Source organism: Cannabis sativa, chromosome 4, assembly GCF_029168945.1.
Source record: "Cannabis sativa cultivar Pink pepper isolate KNU-18-1 chromosome 4, ASM2916894v1, whole genome shotgun sequence".
NCBI classification, from domain to species: Eukaryota; Viridiplantae; Streptophyta; class Magnoliopsida; order Rosales; family Cannabaceae; genus Cannabis; species Cannabis sativa.
The window spans coordinates 15,324,500-15,339,460 of NC_083604.1; positions in this window are offsets into that span (position 1 = coordinate 15,324,500).

Here is a 14,961-nt window from a genome sequence, read left to right on the forward strand (position 1 = left end):
AACTTTGTTTTCTTTGGATGACTTCTTTGGTATTTGCTAAGAATACCTTCTTCAATGGTGCTGATTATAACTTACAATAAGTACATAATTATTTATATCTTTCATTGATATTTGACAAACACGATACAAAATAACTTTTTATAGTATTAGGGTTATGTTTAGAAAGTTGAAAGGCTTTTTTTTTTTTTTTTTTTTTTTTTTGAGAAAAGGGTAAAGTTTTATTCAACTTAAGATAAGATCATCCCTTACAATTGAAATCAAGTTTGATGGAGCAGAGAGCTCATCAAACATACAATCTGACATAAAACAGGATTGCCTTGCAAGACAATGAGCAGCCCTATTTGCAGATCGTTTAACAAAAGAAATAAACACATTTTGTAATTCAGATAATAACAGACGACAGTCCTGAACAATCAAACCAAACTGAGATGGCATTTGAACTGATCCATTTATAGCCTGAACAGTGACCAATGAATCAGTTTCAATTTCCACATCAGCTATATTCATTCTCTTGATCCAACTCAAGACCTCTTTCATACCCACCGCCTCAGCAATCTCAGGAGAAACCGCACCCAATTTACTCCCACAACCCGCGTGAATGAGTCTCCCAGCCGAGTCTCTAGCTAAGAAGCCAAAGCCAAACCGAGTCTCACGTTCAAAGATTGCCCCATCGACGTTGATCTTGAACTTAGTTAAAAAAGGTTTTGTCCAATGCTCCTTACCATTCCCAATATTAACATTGAGTAATGGAAATAATCCATTTGATTGAGCATTTTGCCAATTGCCAAGATTAGTTCTAGCCGATCGAAGAACCTCCAACACCGTGGTTGTCTTATTACTCCAAAGCTGATCGTTACGGGCTGTCCAAATACGCCACAGGAGCATTGCAGCTTCCTCAGCCACGCCTCTGCTGCCGTGCACCAGCAGACTACAAAACCAGTCCAAAAAGCCATCCTCCCCGATACCAGCAGCTGAAGCCGATGACAGGTTCCAACACGAGTGAGCGAAAGAGCAGCTGAAGAGTATATGGGAGATCGTTTCTGGTTCAAGGTTGCACATGGGACAAGTTAAATCAACATGGACATGCTTGGATGAAAGCTGAATTTTTGTTGGGAGGCAACCCGAGATGACACGCCAAAGCATATGTTGAACTTTGGGCGGAACATTCAGTTGCCAAATTTTTTTCCAGCAATTTTCTTCCCCAGTAGGCGGCCAATCCCCATTAGAACATTGCAACAGCTTATACGCACTCCGAACCGTGTAAATACCAGATGTTTCTTTTGACCAAGACCAACAATCCTCTTCACTAGAATCACTCAATTGAATAGAGAGAATTAATGCACTGTCGTGAGGAGTGAAAATATCATTGATCACCTCAACATCCCAAGCTCGTTGATCCATTTGCAGCAAGCTATCCACCATACGCCCAACAAGACTCGGGTGGAAAGTAGTGACAAATTTGTTATCCGAAGTAGGGAGCCAAGGATCTTCCAGAATAGAAGTTGATCTACCATTTCCAATGGACCTTATAACACCTTGCTGAAGCAAATCCTTAGCCTCCAAAATACTACGCCAAATGAAACTAGGATTCGATCCCAACTCAGCTGTTAGAAAGTTACCTTTAGGAAAGTATCTTGCTTTGTACACCCTTGCCACAAGCGAGTTACTATCAGTAAGCAAACGCCACCCTTGCTTTCCCAAGAAAGCCAAATTATAATCTCTGAGATTCCTGAAACCCAACCCGCCAGCATCCTTATGGCAACAAAGCTTCCGCCAACTCACCCAATTAACACCTTTAGATGAATTCTTAGACTGAGACTTCCACCAAAACTTAGCCATTAACCCTTCAAGGTTAGAACATATTTCCTTAGTGAGAAGAAACACGCTCATTGCATAACTAGGAAGGGATTGGGCCACAGATTTTATCAACACTTCTTTCCCAGCTTTTGAAAGAAATCTAGTCTCCCAACTTTGCATCTTCTTAATCATTTTCTCTTTCAGATACCCCAAGATCGCATTCTTACTGCGCCCCATTGTACAAGGCAAGCCCAGATAAGTGCTATTTTCAGAAGCAGGTGCCATCCCAAGAAGCCCACAAAGCTGAGCCCGAGCGTGCTCATCAACATTTTTGCTAAAAAAGACTGATGACTTAGCAAAGTTAATTTTTTGTCCCGAAGCTTTCTCATAAATATCCAAGAGGCGAAGAACACCAGCCCCTTCCATATCAGTTGCTTTGCAGAAAATGTAACTATCATCAGCGAACAACATGTGAGAAACAATAGGGGCATTCCTAGCCACACGACACCCCGTAAGCCATTGCCGATGCACAAATAAGTTGACAAGTGAAGAGAAGCCTTCGGCACAGATTAAGAACAGATAAGGCGACAACGGGTCTCCCTGACGAATACCTCTGCTTGGAACAATCGGCCCTAGAACATGGCCCCCATGAGTGATCTTGTAAGATACAGATGACACACAATACATTACCAAAGAAACCCATCGGCTAGAAAAGCCCATTCGAAGCATCATCTTTTCAAGGAAAATCCATTCCACTCTATCATAGGCTTTACTCATGTCCAACTTTAGTGCCATAGTACCCGACTTACCCAATGTTTTCCTCTTCAGGTAGTGCATTATCTCAAAGGATATCATCACATTATCAGAGATCAAACGCCCCTTCACAAAAGCACTTTGATTTTCGGAAATCACACACGGTAAAACTACCTTCAATCTGTTGGCTAAGACCTTCGAGATAATTTTATAGGCAACATTACAAAGGGAAATGGGTCGCAAGTCCATCATAGTCACAGGTTGTTTCTTCTTTGGAATAAGAACAATATTAGTTTCATTAAGCAAAGGAGAGAAATAACCTGTATCAAATTAAGAGTTAGTGTGAGATAGTTATTTTATTTATTTTTTAATTAATATATATTAAATTTTGTTTGAAGTTAGTGAGATAAAAATATATTGATATTAGTTGCAAGATATTTATAAAATTACTGTGTATAAATAATTCTTTTTTGATTAATATTAGATATTTAATATTGACTTTGATTTTTTTTTTTTTGCAGTAGGTTAGATAGTTAAAATCTTTTTACAGATGTACATATAATTATAATAATAATAATTTTACAAAAAAAAAAAAGAGAGAGGAAAATTGATGGTTGAAATTAGAGTATAATTAACTATATATTTGGTAAATTAAAGAAAAGAAAAATCGAACCCAAAATACATCTCTTTCCTTGTATATATATAGTCAACTTATTCTTCTTATTCGATTGCTACACACAAATTATGATCTCTTCAAGTTTTTTGTTAGAAAGTACTGCAATAACAATAAATTATAATTTATTAAAATGACAATAGAAAAAATTAAAATATAAGGAAAATAATAACATAATACAAACCTTTTCATGATCAGATTATCAATCAAAATTAGCAGTATGGATATTTTTCAAAAAAAAAAAAAGAAAAGAAAACAAATTAGCAATGGCTAGCAATAAATAAACATATCAAACTAAGAGGATAACTAAAAAAAAATTAGCAAAAAAATATAAAATTAGGAAGAAAGGTGGCTGAAAATTTTGAGGAAATATGATAATTATATAGAAAGATTATTAATGAACATGTATTGTTATAGGGTTAGAAGTTTAGGGTTTTGTAGTTTATGAAATTTAGATAGATATTTTATAATTAATAAACAAAAATTTATTTACGAAAATTAAATAAACAAAAATTATATGACGTGTAGAGTTATCAAATCAAATTCTTAGTTAGGGTCACTTCTATTCAGCCCTAAACATAAAATCAATTAGGAAAGAAATTCAGGAACTGAGTTAAAAAAATAAAATAGAGCAATCGAAATTAAAGTATAGATTAAGCATACATACATATTTGAGAAGGTACACAATCAAAGCATACAAAAGAATAAATTTAATCCAAGTGAATGCTTGGAATCACGATTGAAAACATTAGCCCTAGTTGGACTTACATGAACATTGTTGAAAGTTTTTCCTCTGCTCCCCTTCTCCAAAAGATCATAGTTGAAAACAAACTCTCTTCCAATATGTCAATCGTAAGGAAGGATAAATAAAGAAAAAGCTTGATGTAAATATTTTATTTTTACGATATGCTAACGTCAATAGTTAGGGTCAGGTAGTTTTTATATAGAATGGATATATATATAGATATTATGTAATTTTTTTAAAAAAAAAAAAAAATTATTAATAATAGAATTAAAAAATTAGAAAAAAAAATATGAGATTAATTAACTAATTAAAAAATTGAGAGAATTAAAGAGAGAAAAGAAAGATGAATTTAAAGTATTTCTAGACCGCCACATCACCGCCTCATACTTCTCCTTTATATATATAGACTAGTAAACATCTCGCGTTTCGCGGCGGATATATAAAATATTTTAAATTATATTTAAAAAATAAATCGTGTATTTTAATTAATAATAAGTACTTAATAAAATTATATTTAACTTTTAACTTTACTATTAAAAAATTTGTGACATAAATACTTAAAATATTAAATTTTTTGCTAATAAATATCGAAATTTGAAAAATAGTAATATAAATTCTCATTTATGGTTTAATTTTTATTCTGAAGTGTGTGTTAAGTTCTGGGTTCGAATTTTATTGAGTGTGTTTTTAATGTTTGAGTTTGCGTTTATGAGATTTGTTTTTATTTATTTATTTATTTTTATAGATTTTGAGAACTTGAAATTTAATGTTGTTTATATTGATTATTGGAATTGAAAGTTTAATTTTTCATACAGGAATTAAAGTTTGCCTTTTCATTTCATTGATTGAAAAATATTAGTAGAAAGTTTGTGGAATTAGAATTTTGAATATATGAAAATTGTTATAAAATAATATAATATAATATAAAGTAGATGAGAAGAAAGAAGAAGAAGATGAAGAGAGAAAGAGAAAGTGAATGAGAATTTCTGAGTTGTTTATTCCAATGGGGTGAACCCCTATTTATACAAATACAAGAGTGAGATATTAAGAAACTAAGAAAAAGATGAATGTTGATTACAATTAATGGTAATAAATAAAAGATTTGGACATCCACATAATTATTAATATTTATAACACTCCCCCTTGGATGTCCATAATAACTGCCTTATTAAAAATCTTGCTGAAAACTTGATCAAAGGAAAAAGAGTATAGTGTAAACTAACTCCCTCTCATTTAGGCATTTGTGGAGATCTTCTAAACGACGAATTTCGATCTTATCTGTCGTCTTCTTAAATGTTGATGTTGGTAATAACTTTGTGAATAAGTTTACAAGATTGACACTTGATTAAATATGTTGAACACCAATATGTATTTTCTTGAAGCGTATAAAGAAGAATTTCGTGGAGTGTGTTCTAACTCTATCTCCTTCAATATACCTCCTTTTAGTTAAACGATGCAAGCAGTATTATCCATAGAGAATTGCTTGGGTTGATACTTCTTTATTGAGTGCAATCCATATGTTTCCCGAATATGCTATGTCAATGTTCTCACTCACACACATTCTCTACTTGCTTCATAAAATGCAAGTATGTTAACATGATTTATAGTTGCCTCGTTAAAAACCTTGCCAGAAAAACCCAGTAGGACAAAATCTGAGCTAGGGAAAAAGAGTACAATATATATTTCATATTCATAATTATTTGCAAGTTGCCTCGTTAAAAACCTTGCCAGGAAAACCCATTGGGACAAAACCTGAACTAAGGGAAAAAGAGTGCAACATGAATATGTCTCTCCCTCATGCACATATGATCCATAATTCTTTTGGTGATAATATATCTCATAAGATTATTGTTATCACTTTTAAAATATCACCATATATAATCTTTGATCATATATTTTCTATAACTCTTCCAGAGTATGTATGGACTTCTAAATTATAGATGAGGAGTTCGTGGAACATTAATATTTATCCAACTAATTGTATCATTCATGTGTATATACAATCTTGTTCATACTAAAATTTAACATTTCAAGTAGATATGAACATAACACATTAATGATACTCCAAGACCATATATTTATTCCATCTTGTTTTATGATCTTAATTTCCATATCAAATGATCATATATCTATAATTCTTGATACATATGAAGTACTTCAGGACTTCAATACTAATGAACAAACTTTATACATTTAATATTTCTCGATATACAAAAGAAATAAAAGTTTGTTCTTCAATTAATCAAAAACTCTTCAAGAGTCTATCACAACGTATAATTTACGTATTTATACTGCATAGACAACCATACGTATTTTTCAAACAATAATTTACTTACATGTCTTTATTTCATACAAAGATCTTTGTCATGTAGTGCGCGCGACTTTGAATTTATATCACTTAAGACATGTATTAAATTCTTTTAGAATTTTTAGATAAGGCTTATTTCAAATTCTCACTATATTAGGAGCTCCAAATAAATAACTTTTTGTTGCAACATTTATGTGACGCTTATAAATCCTCATAAAATATATTCCAGGCTATAATCAAATCATGATTATATTTTCTCAATATTTAAGCCTTACTTCAATCAATCTCATGTCTATGCAAACTTTGTACAACAATTCATTATGTACAAATACATATATGCAAATTTCTCATTAGAAATATTTATTTGCACACCCTACAGGTCTTACTTCACTTTATGTGAGTAAATTTGCCTGGATTGCGTCATAATATTTTGGCCAAAAATCAAAATGTATGTCGATGATTCTCGACAAATCTAATACCATGATCCTTGCTATCTCATGTTAGTTTATTGCATATGCAAACATTCAATATTTATTGTCGACAAAAATTTTAATAAATGATAATTTCCTCCCATATTGACATAACTTATAGAGATCTCTTTAAATTACATATTTTTCAAATATGTTTATCATTTATAGGTACCTATATAGAATCACTTCAGGGATTCAATTATGATCAAATGTGTTATGTCTAACTTCTCTTGGGAGTCTTTTCGAGTACCGTTTTCATCACGGTTATCATTTTAATACTTTATAACATTAAGGTATCTCCATGAGTACCTCTAGATTTAACAACTTCAGGGCAAATCAAATGAACATTTATTAATAATTTCTACATTGTTCATTTACGCTTCAGGCGTTTTCAACTCATTCTATCTCAACTTTGAATAATATTGATTTGCAGTTGGTATATATCATTTTGAACTATATTGTTCTTATATACTTTGTGCAAGGATCATTTTTCAAAAATTATCATCGATCCCAACTGCTTCTCTCCCCCTGATCGAGAGAATTTTTAAAAATTGTGATATCTAATAATATTAATATACCTGTAGGGATTTCAGTATATCACAATGAATCAATATTTGTTTAAACTCATATATACTATATGACATTGAACTTCAGGTTCAATAAACTTCAGTTTTAAGTTCAATCCTTATGAACTTAATTCATTTCTAAGAATGAGTCATACGTGTATAATTAGAAATACATAAATTTACACATTTTGTAAACGCATGATCATATAATCTTATCACATCGATAAGAAACTATGCAATAAAAATCTAACAATGGCTCAAGATTGTTAAAGAAATATAATTTAAATATTTTCTATGTGCAAATATATGCACATTCTTCTTTTGAGCCTTATAAATTAACAATGAGAAGAATCTTCTGGTTCTTCAACAAATTTTAGTCAAATTCTTTGACAATTTATTGCATATGATTGATCATGTCAAAAAATTCAATTCATGAACTTCAAGTTCACTATAATTTGTATTTCAATGAAACTTTCAAAAGGTAATGTAAATTCATTACAACATAATCATTACAAGTTTCATTTTTATATACACGAATAATATAATTATATTATTCTCCAAAACATATACACTCTTCAGGAGTCACTATTATGTTTATCAAACTTTATATTTCTTCAGGAATCACTATCATCAATTCAATGATGTGTATAATTTAAAGATACATGACAACTTCATCATGTTATTGTAATGGTTAAATAGATATAACCATAATATATCATTCATTTTTCCTGGTATCTTTTTAACAAGTCGTCTAATTTATTAATAGACTATTCATCAGTCTAATTATCATGACTTGGTATATTATATATTTAAATGTACAACCAGTACATACAATAAGCTATTTCTTATTACTTTCATAACTAGATAAAAGTTATACATCAGGTACATACAAATATATTTTACTACTCCAAGTAGCAATTGTATGTAAGACTTCTTCAGGAAGCTTTTCAAATAATCATTTTGTGATTCTTTATCACTTTGATTATATTAAATCACTAACGAATATTAGTAAATTATATATCCACTTTTGGGAATATGCAAACTGAATTAAATAGTAACTATATATACATATTCTGTACCAACAATAGTTTGAAACTATTGATTTTAAGAAATAATAAAATATGTATATATTAATTTGCTTCTGGCATTACCAATATATGTGAAATTTATATATATTCTTTGAAATAGAATTTCATGCCTATGCATTCTCTTTAGGTAATGATATTTAAATATTCTAAATGTACAATAAGTTTGTACAATTCACATTCTATTAAATAATCAAGTATACTTTTATCTTGATTATAAGTGTGTCCGTACTACAGGTACGCGACTACTATTATTCAATTCCACACATGATATATAGATTTTATGCACTTTGATTGTGTGTGGTAGTTCATCTTTTGGTTGTTTCCAATTTCTTCTGGAAATATTTGAGTAGCAAACAATGCCATTGATTATTTAAAATCATTACATTCACTTCGGGGAATGACGTTGAACAAGTAGAACATTATTATAAATTTCTTAAAAATTTATTACTTGTTCATATATAAAAAGAAATTACTCAGCAATTTCTTTAACAATATTTCAAAGAATATATGAATGCAATTTTTTGCATAGTCTCCAAGATGTATGCAAAATTTAATCTTTAATATATGTCAGATTCAATAATTTCCAACATTGCAAGTAATAACAATGTATAATAACATGACTAATACGAGTAACCTTTAAAAGTAATTGACTTCAATTCGTATCATTCTCTGCAGGGAATGATGAACAATAAATACATGTCTCATGTATTTAAATAACATTAGTCATGCTCATTGTTATTCTTATACTTTGATATTTCAATGCAATTTTCTTAACATTCTTTTTAGGTATTCAAAACCCACTATAAAATTGCATCAATAATAATCATTTTTAATGATTCTTTAGTTGTATTTACATAAATACAATCATTTTTTTTTTGACAAATATAAAACATTTACTTCAGGAAATGTTTGTCAAAATCTATATCGATATTAGATTACTTTTCATTGTCCTCAAAGAATACAAGAACATATATATAAATATGTATTCATCTCTTTCATTATATATCCATCAACTATATAATGAATATTACGTTTGCATAATCTTCAGAATATATGCAAGATTTTATTGAGGACGCATAATCATCAAGATATATGCAATATTTTATCGAGGATGGATAATCTTGAGGATATATACAATTTTTTATCGATGATGCATAATCTTCAGGATATATGCAATATTTTATCGATGAAGCATAATCTTCAGGATATATGCAATATTTTATCGATGATGCATAATCTTTAGGATATATGCAATATTTTATCGATAATACATAATCTTTTGGATATATGTATAATTTATATAGATTTTCTCTATCATATCATAGGCACACATATATTGTAAATATTATGAATGATAAGAACATAATATATATATATGAAATTAATAATAAATATATAAAAACATATACATACATATATAATATATAGATAAAAAAGAAAAAGGAAACCAAATGATTCTTGAAATTGTTTCAGTCAGATGAGTATATATATAAATATATATTTAGTGTATCGTGACTTTGAAACAATTCAAGAACTTTAACAAAATACTTACATTGGGTCTTAGGCAGAGATTCATGCTTGAAGCTTGGGCAGAGACTCGTGCTGATAACGTGTTATAAAATAATATAATATAATATAAAGTAGATGAGAAGAAAGAAGAAGAAGATGAAGAGAGAAAGAGAAAGTGAATGAGAATTTCTGAGTTGTTTATTCCAATGGGGTGAACCCCTATTTATACAAATACAAGAGTGAGATATTAAGAAACTAAGAAAAAGGGAAACTAAGAAAAAGATGAATGTTGATTACAATTAATGGTAATAAATAAAAGATTTGGACATCCACATAATTATTAATATTTATAACAAAAATAGAATTAAAAATTAGCATTTGAATCGATAATCAAAATTTATTGTTAATCTCCTTACAAAAGAAAGTTTATTGTTAATATGTAAAGATAATATATAGCTGGAAGAAGATGAAAAAATTAATTTTTATTTCATTTAATATGTATATAATGTTTTTTTTTAATAATATGAATTTATTTTAATTAATTTTTATTTTTTAAAATTATTTTTTCTAAAATAATTATTAGTTTGACCAATACTATATTTACATGTGGTACTTTATTGATCAACTAACAGAACGATAAATTGAGTGTTAAGTTTAGAAATATGAGGATATCAATAGGAACTATAATGATGACATCAACTTTATAATCTTACACACACCTGTTTCTTCTTTAAATAATTTCACACATGTTTTTTTTTTTTTTTGTCCAATTCATAATAAATTTTTTCTATAAAAAAAATATTTTTCTTATATTCTGCAAAGTAAAAAAAACTTCATACATATATATAGTTATGAATATATATATAAATAATTGAATAATTATTTAATTTAATTTATGTTTATTATGATGTATTTTTTAAAAAATAATTAATTTAAGATAGATATTTTTATAGAAAATTTATTAAAATAATAGTAAAATTTTAATTTGTAAATTTATGCTTTGATAAAATATTAAAAAATTGAGAAAATTAAGGAGAAAAAAGAAAAATAGCTTTGGAGAGATTTTAGACGCCACGTCACTGCCTCATACTTCTCCTTTATATATATATATAGAAGATTATTAAAATAATAGTAAAATTTTAATTTGTAAATTTATGTTTTGATAAAATATTAAAAAATTGAGAAAATTAAGGAGAAAAAAGAAAATTAGCTCTGGAGAGATTTTAGACCATCACGTCACTGCTTCATACTTCTCCTTTATATATATACTTTTTATATATATATATATCTATTCTATATAAAGTGTGCCTATATAACTGAATTCTTAGTTTATGAGAAATTTATGGGTGACTTTTTATTTATATTTAATAAAATAATAAAATATTATTTATATATAATAAAATAATAAAATAAAAATAAAACAAATGTCATTAATATTTGAACTGATATTTGATGCTAATCATTTATCTGTTTTTATTTTTTAAAAAATACTTGAGCTTAACAAAATCTATAAGAACAAAACCAATGAAGAAAATTTTAACAAAAAAAATGAACGAAGAAAAAAGGTGTCATAAACATTATTGAATAATGGCAATTGCCAACACAAGAATTTTAGCACAAAAAATTATACTTGATCCCTAGACAAAATTATCATCTTCCAATCCTAATAATATAAATAATGAACAACACCTCATTAGTTATTCTAGGAGAATGATGCATGGTAATGTCGAAAAAATCATTATACGATAATAATATTTCTCTAACAATAACACCCTAAGTAAGAACTAAGAAGTATTGTAGCGTTTTATTTTTAAGAGCATGAATAATATTAAGACAATTAGATTCCACAATCAAGCTCTTATTCTCCTATTAAAAAAAAATACATTAATATACATGCAAATGATTCTTAGTTTTACAATAATAAATTATTAATAAACTCACAATTTCATAAAATTATAAAGTAGTAATTTCAATTAATTTTTAAAAATAATTTATAATTTTTTTCAAAGTATTGGTTATAATTATTATTTCTAATTTTATAAAAAATAAATATAATTTTTTTTTAAAAAAATAATTATTAGAAACTTGCCATAAAAGGTTATTAGATTGTTACCTTATTAATTTTTTTAGTGCTCATCAATGGGTATTACCCATTTAGAAGTGTTCCATATATATAAAGTATTTTAACTAAAACATTTCACATTATAATTTGTGAAAAATAGATTTTTTATCTACAACTTTTAGATCGATGTTATCTTCAATTATCAATAATTTAGAGATTGATTTTTAATTTTCTTTTTTATTTCACACACATTTAAGTTGTGTTTTCTTTAGTATTTGAACATGAATTTTTAGTTTATTTTTGGATTATCTTAAGAACATATTACACTTAAATTATCAAGTTTTCTTAAACACTATAATATATTACATCCAGTATTTACTTTTAATTGTCAAAATTATAAATTACATTATCTAGATATACATAATAATAATCTCACCTAATAAGTAATAATATTTTTTCTTTAATTGTTAATTACATCTTTTAAATAAAGTAAAAAATACCTAACATAAAATTAGTATACGTGCCTCGCACGTAACTTTTTACTAGTAGATATATAGATATATAGATTAATGATTTAGGTTAGGTCGTAGTCTTATTGGTTGCAATTTTAGATTAAAGAAGTTGAGTGAAGATTGAGATTTCTTCAGTCTTTAAAGTTTAGTGATTTGAATTTTTACATCTATATCATATCTTTTGTTCGATTGTATGATTTGGTTTGTTTTGTGAATTTTTTAATGATTAGAATGGTTCTTTATGTCATTGTATTTAGTGGACTTCTAAACAATGTATGTTATGAATATGTTTGGTTTTTAGATCTTATTATTTTTTGGTTTATTTTTATGATAAAAAATAAAATAAAATAATAATAATAATAATAATAATAAAAGTTGACTATTTTGTGAATAGATTAAATTTTTTTAATTTTAGCTTTTGTATTTTACTGAAGTCATTATAAATTATTTATTTTAGATTGTATTGTTATTAGTTTTTTTTTTTTAAGAAAACGAAAAATATATTTGAAAATATTAAGTGTATATCTTGAATATTAAGTGTGCAATTATATTATCATAATTTCTTCAAGCGTGAGTTATATTAAATTATTAGAACTAACATATTGTATTCGGTATTATTTTTAAGTTGCAACACCATCATTTAAATTATTTAAATATATATAAAAATTACTGCACATAAATTTAAAAAAAAAAAAAATCTTAAATAAATCACTTTATTGAAAAAATTAAATTAAACTATAATAATAAATTAAATTATATGATTATTTATTGAATCATTTTTAATTATATTATAAATACCTAATATAAAACTAAGTATACGTGTCTTGCACTTAGCTTTCTCCTAGTACAATAGATATATTTCAAAATATCTGTATATTAACTAATTAATTAATTTTATTAGTTCTTTCTTATTTTTTTATAAAATATATATGGTATATAATTTTATTTTATTTAAAAAAGAGCTAATTAATAATAATATATTATTAGATAATCTAATTTCAAAAATTTTATAAATTTAAATTATCATTATTAAATTAATTTGTATTAATAATTTTCTTTTATTATACTAAAGTTTTTTTTCTCAAAATAATATAATAAAAATAATAATAAAAGGGAATATATATTTAAAATTGCCGGAGGGAAGCTAAGTCGTCTATTTATGAACAAAGAAGAGGTGTTATTGTTGGGTTTTATGCCCTAAATAAAACTCATTTCAATATAATCAGATTTACTTATTAATATAGATCAGAAATAACATTTAATGTTGCATGGTTCACATGATTTATTTCATGATTATATCTACATAATGTATGAATTCATCTGAAACCCTTTTCACATACTTGATCCTGTTTATTGTGCCGTCAACACATTGGAAAGTAAACATGACTATGTGAATAAAGTTTCCTAGATTTATCGGACACAGGGTTTTACTAATATGATAATCTACAACAGAGTTTACTTGCATTTGGAGAAGCGCTATGTTCTTTCCAGAGCATTGGTTAAAGTAAAGCTCAGGTTGGATGCATGGAGTATGCATCGGAAGGGACCGATATTGAACTTTGACTTAGATTTATTAAACTTACCGTAATATCTATTCAAGTCAATATCGCCTAGTTGATCCTAGATCAAATGATCTTAATCCTGTTATGATTAGGCTCAATCTCAAGAGGCTATTCGTGTTCTTTGATTTGTTAGTTAAGCCTACTTTTGGGTCAGGGTGATACGTACATTTTGGGAACACGGTAGTGCAATTGAGTGGGAGCGCTAACATAAACATGAATCTATAGCTTCTATCTGGCGAATAGTAAGTAAAGGATGATCTCCTTTGAGCTTGACCAAACGAAAATAAATGGTGGAGATCTCATTTCACATAAGCTGAAATATCATTTATACGGGGTTAAGTGTTTTAAGGATTAAATACATTGTAGGGTGTAACGGTAATCTAATCCCTTTACAGTGTAGATCATTGATATAGAAGATCATTGATCAAATTAGGATTATAACAATGGATAACTAATGATGTGTCTATATGGTGGAACATATAGAGCATTCTATATAGTGCAATTCTAAGTTATATGCGTGGATTCAACGAAGAATTAATAAGTCAGTGAATTTAGGTTATAAATTCTTGATCTGCTTATTGGAAGCTCGGTTATATAGACCCATGGTCCCCCCACTAGTTGAGATAATATTGCTTGTAAGACTCATATAATTGGTTTTGATTAATCAATTATAATTCTCAAATTAGACTATGTCTATTTGTGAATTTTTCACTAAGTAAGGGCGAAATTGTAAAGAAAGAGTTTTAGGGGCATATTTGTTAATTATGATACTTTGTATGGTTCAATTTGTTGGAAGTTATTTTACTAGGAACTTAGATCTACTCACAAGTATGTTGATTTAACAACCTAAATATGAACTTATAAAACGATGGAAAAATAAACACATAAAAGTGTCAGATATCTTACATTGGGTGCA